Genomic DNA, 5,075 nt, shown 5'->3' with positions numbered 1-5,075 from the left:
GACGGCAAGTGATTACTTTTCAAAACACAGTCTAACAAGCATTTCAGGGTGCCATCCAAGTATGGCTGGCACCCTGCCAGCCTGCCTCATCCGAGCAATGCAACAATCAAGTAACTGTTACTGAGAACCCTTTCGACTCTGCTAGTAGCACTGACGTTATTTTTTTCATTTTTGTATTATTATTTTCAAACTTTTTATTTGTAAAATTAAATCAAGATTTCAAATGATTTGGGCAGCTAAGGAGTTGGCTTGCAGAAAAGCCTTTGTATACGCAGTCAGCTGCCTTTGTTGCTTTGTTGAAACAACAAAGTGAGCCTGTCAGTTTGAGCCACCAAGTTTGGCAGAAAGAAAAGTAATAAATAAATGCATAACAGTAGAGAGAAGCCAGCCTCCTCTCTCCCTCTCCCTCTCCCTCTCCCTCTCCCTCTCCCTCTCCCTCTCCCTCTCCCTCTCCCTCTCCCTCTCCCTCTCCCTCTCCCTCTCCCTCTCCCTCTCCCTCTCCCCCTCTCCCTCTCCCCCTCTCCCCCTCTCCCCCTCTCCCCCTCTCCATCGATGGCACAGCAGCAGACCTTTACTAGTTCTATTTCCACCAGGGGGCCAAAGCTGTCTAGCCCTGGACTGAATTACTATTTGAGTCTCCTGTTTCTATCAAAACTCAATTAGTTTTGAGCATTTTAAATCTTGAGCAATAGTATAAACATTAAACAGTTTAAAGTGTTGGCTGATTTGGAAACTGATGTTTCTGTATTATAGCACAACTTTTGCTGCTATACTGCCATCCCCTGGTTGAATATAATTCGGTATGAATGAGAAGCAGTTGCTGGTTTGGTTTTGGTAAAAGCACTACTAGCGCACAATTTAACACACTTTCCTGTCTTTAATTAATTACATTTTGTTAGTTCTTTTTTAAGTCTTCGTTATGCTTTATATATTACAGTTATGCATTGTTGTTATGCCTGTAATATATCACTTTATTGTATGTGTTCGATGCACTTTTTATAATATAATTTGATGTCTTAAACAGCCAATGATCACACTCTCATCAAACTATTACAAAGCATAACATTTACTGTGTGTAGTAATAGCTATGATATACTGCTAAATTTGGGTCTGATAGACTTATACTTATAGTGTGTGCTGTGTTGTCACATCTAATAATATACCCGTAATAGGTATTTTAAGGATTTTGCCAAGTTAACACCAGGAAAATGTTATGTGTGGCAACAAACCTGTTTTGAACTGGAATGGAAAGCAAGAAAACATTTGTCACATAGGCTACTTTATAGAATTTTCTTTTGATCTTTTTTAAATAATATATTTAGCTTTCTTGCAATTGCAGTTGTATCTCAAAAGATGATATTCAACAGCACATAAATACCCACATTAGTTATCTTTTCAATGATTAACCAACAGGAAAGCCTTTGTAACACAGTACTCTCTGCAGTATGTTCTGAAATCTTACATTTACATTTACAAAACTATCTTGTGTTTTTGAGATTATACAAGATATACTTTTACTGTTACATCAGTGATGCTAAGCAATGTTAAAAGTGTAGGAAAAATGTGTGTAGTTTTTATCTGGTATGCTTGATTTATACTCTGCATGTAATATTTTGAGTTGACAAAAAAAGTCTCTTTGAGTGAAGTTTGTAAAATAAATTCTGGTCTGTTGTGAGAGTGTGCACTAGTGCAGCCAGCAATATTATGCATCTGTGGTGGAGATGATTATATGTGAACAACAAACTGTGGTGACAAAGACACAGTGAAAGTCAAAACTCTGATGTCAGAACGCTCATGTTGGGTTTGATCTGATCTGTTTTAGTTGGATGTTTTTTTAATGGATAGAATTTTAATGAAGTAGAGAAGGTTAAAAGGTACGTCTTCCCGGCTTTTTAGACAGCTGGTTAATGGAAAAGAAGCTCCACCCACGCTGGGGCAAGCTTTTCCGGGAATCTGGCGGACGCGGCAACCTGCCGTGTGGATGGAGCTTCTTCTCCATCCACCAGCTGTCTAAAAAGCCGGAAAGACGTCGGGAGTCAGCTTCCTTTGGCTGCGCCTGTCGGCTCAAGTGTGCCCATGCTGTAATGGAGTGTATAGATTGATGGCACCTGGGGAGGCTGTCTTCTCTCAAAAAGTTGTGGTTTGGAGTTGGATAACTATTTTGGAATGCCATCCCACTTTGAGACAGATATCCTTTACCTTTATTCAGTTATCAGTATAATTAAGTAGAACTATTGTTAATGTCTTTTAGTTAACAAGGTGTCTTAAATATATATGGCTAAATGGAACAGTTTTTGCCAAAATATGGCAAAAACCAACACCATTGCTTTTCTTAAATGTCATATTATATGACATTTAAGAAAAGCAATGGTGGCCCGTCACATGATTGAAAGGATCATTATTGATAATGTTCTATTCAGGTGTGGATCTTCATCAGGTCATACCTAACGAAGATCCATTAAGACAAAGATCAATATTGTACTGTACATGCTTTACCTCAGACCAGTTCCTTCTACTTGTGGTGTATGCAGAAATCACATGATGACCCATGGAAGCTTTAATAATTATGAAGAAAGAAATAGTCACTTTTTGTGTGTTTTAAACCAAAACCAGGTGCATGTACTGTTGTACACTACCGTTTTCACTTATTTGTATCATGACTAAATTGTTCATCTGACTTTACAACATCATGGGTTGCCAGGGTTGGTGTCATTGAATTAAGCTAAACCCATTTTTTCAACATGGTTTGATAAGCACATAATGAAATCTGAGATTATTATTGTTTGTCTGTGGCCTGGATGTTGTTTATTTAACCACTTTCAATGTGGTGTTGTCATATGGGATTTTAGGTGGTTTGCTTTGTAAATAGTTTGATCGAATGCTTCACTGCAGCAGACTTGGAATCAGGAGAGTCATGATAGGATTATGTAGACATTTCTGTTCTATGGCTCGTTGGCTACATGTATACATACATAGGTGTGTGTGTGTGTGTGTGTGTGTGTGTGACGTGTGACGTGTGTGTGTGCGCGCGCATGCATGTGTGTGTGTGTGTGTGTGTGTGTGTGTGTGAGTGTGCACGCGGCTGCACGCAAGTGTGTGTCATTATGCCATTATGTGACAAATGTGTGTAATGTTTTACTGGTAGCAGATATGGGGTGTCATCTGTTCTGATTTATAGCACACAGCTTCTCCTGACCAACTACCTACAACAACAACAACGCACATTTAGAAGTCACATATTAAATCAACAACAACGCACATTTAGAAGTCACATATTAAATCAACAACAACGCACATTTAGAAGTCACATATTAAATCTGCAGTAGAGTGGAGTTTTTCCTTGCCATCCTTGACCTTGTATAGCCTCTTGTCGTACAATGCTGCCACACGCCAAAAATAGCCTGTCAACAAGCTCAAGGCATCAATGGTTGAAATAGTCAACAAAAAATAAATAAAATCAACTAATATTTTCACTGCTGTCCTAACGGGAAGAAAAGAATAATCAACAATCAATGCATGTCCCCTCTCCTCAGAAAGCAAATGAAAACATCAACATCGTAAAGAGTCAGATAAGCCCCCCCTCTCCAGTCTTCTGAGTCATATTAATTTCTCTCTTGTGTAAAATGCACCATACTGTATGTTGAATGATCCACATGTTCTCCCCTTCTCACGTTTTCCCTGGTTATCTCAGTACCATTCTTTATACAGTGAGCTTGTTCCACGGTGCTAATATGTAACAGATAATATTAACACATTGCTTACTGTAAAATAAATTAAATATTGAAAATTAAATTAGCCACAGCAATAAGAGTGTGTTTCACTGTGTGGTGTTTATTTATTTATTTGGATGGAAATTATTTGGTGAATAGCAGAAATCCAGCAAAGCTATTGTCGTCTGCTGAAGAAATTCACTTTTTGCCCTTAGGATGTAAATCCACAATGTATCCCTGGAGCAGTGAGTATGCATGGATAAATATAGGTAAAGAAATGTTGAATCTGTATGTGTTTGGTTCCAAAACACCCATCATAGGGATGGATGCAGTGGAAGTCCTAGGAGTCCTAATTGGCGGAGACCAATATTGGAAAATGGTCACAGGAAAAATGGAGAGACTGAATGAAGGACTAGTTGCACTGGAAAGTGTATTTGGATGGCTGGTGCAAGGAGAAGTCACCATGCTAAATATCATAACTCAAGTTGTGGACATTGAAGTAATGCACATCAGCGTTGGAGAGGAACAGGCACTGTCAGATCAGTTACGCAACTTTTGGGAAATCGAATCCCTTGGAATCCACATGAAAGAAATGCATTCTGAGAAGGAAGACATGGCAGTGTATCCCAAGCCGTGCATATCCACGGCTTCTCAAGCCTATTCCCTGGTGCGATCGTCAACAGCGCTGCCTGTGTCTGCTTGCAGTAACAGCAGCACAGCCTGCCTGTCACTCAAGACGGCCATGGCCACGCCTCCGTCCCCTTTTATGGGAAAGGGAGAGACGTTACTAACCTGACACTGCCAGATGAGGGCGGTATTGGGTAACCATGTTCCCCAACACAGCAATCATCTGGGATCTCTCAGGCAGTTGAGCTGACAAAAATCCGTTCCGTACCGGACCAATCAGCGTGAGCTAAGGGCGGGATATGTGCGAAACCGGACGTGAAGCTATATAGACACGTCAATATGATTGGTTGTGTTTGCACGCCCACACGGTGATAGACAGACGGTCCCATCCAATCATCTACCAAGTATCTTGAAAAAAAGGAACAGCCCCGTCATCGAATTTGCTTCCGCGATCCCAGATCCCAACTAGAAAAAGTGCCCTTCTGGGCACAGGTCTCCACCAGGTTATCCACAGATCCGTGAAGTTAGAGGTAAAAACACTTTTCGGCCAGTTATAGCGCCACCTTGAGGCTGAGTTGAAATTGTTCATGTGGCATTTTGTCCTGGGCCTAGTGGGAATGTGGGTGCACAATTTCACGGAAATCACGCGATGTGTTCATGATTTGCAGCATTTTGTTTGAAACTGAGCACTCCTGTGAACTTTGGAAGCCAATCTTAACCAATCAGGATGGAGTCTGA

This window comes from Protomyctophum parallelum (genome assembly GCF_964188405.1).
Source record: "Protomyctophum parallelum genome assembly, chromosome: 3".
NCBI lineage: Eukaryota > Metazoa > Chordata > Actinopteri > Myctophiformes > Myctophidae > Protomyctophum > Protomyctophum parallelum.
This window is presented reverse-complemented; position numbering follows the sequence as displayed.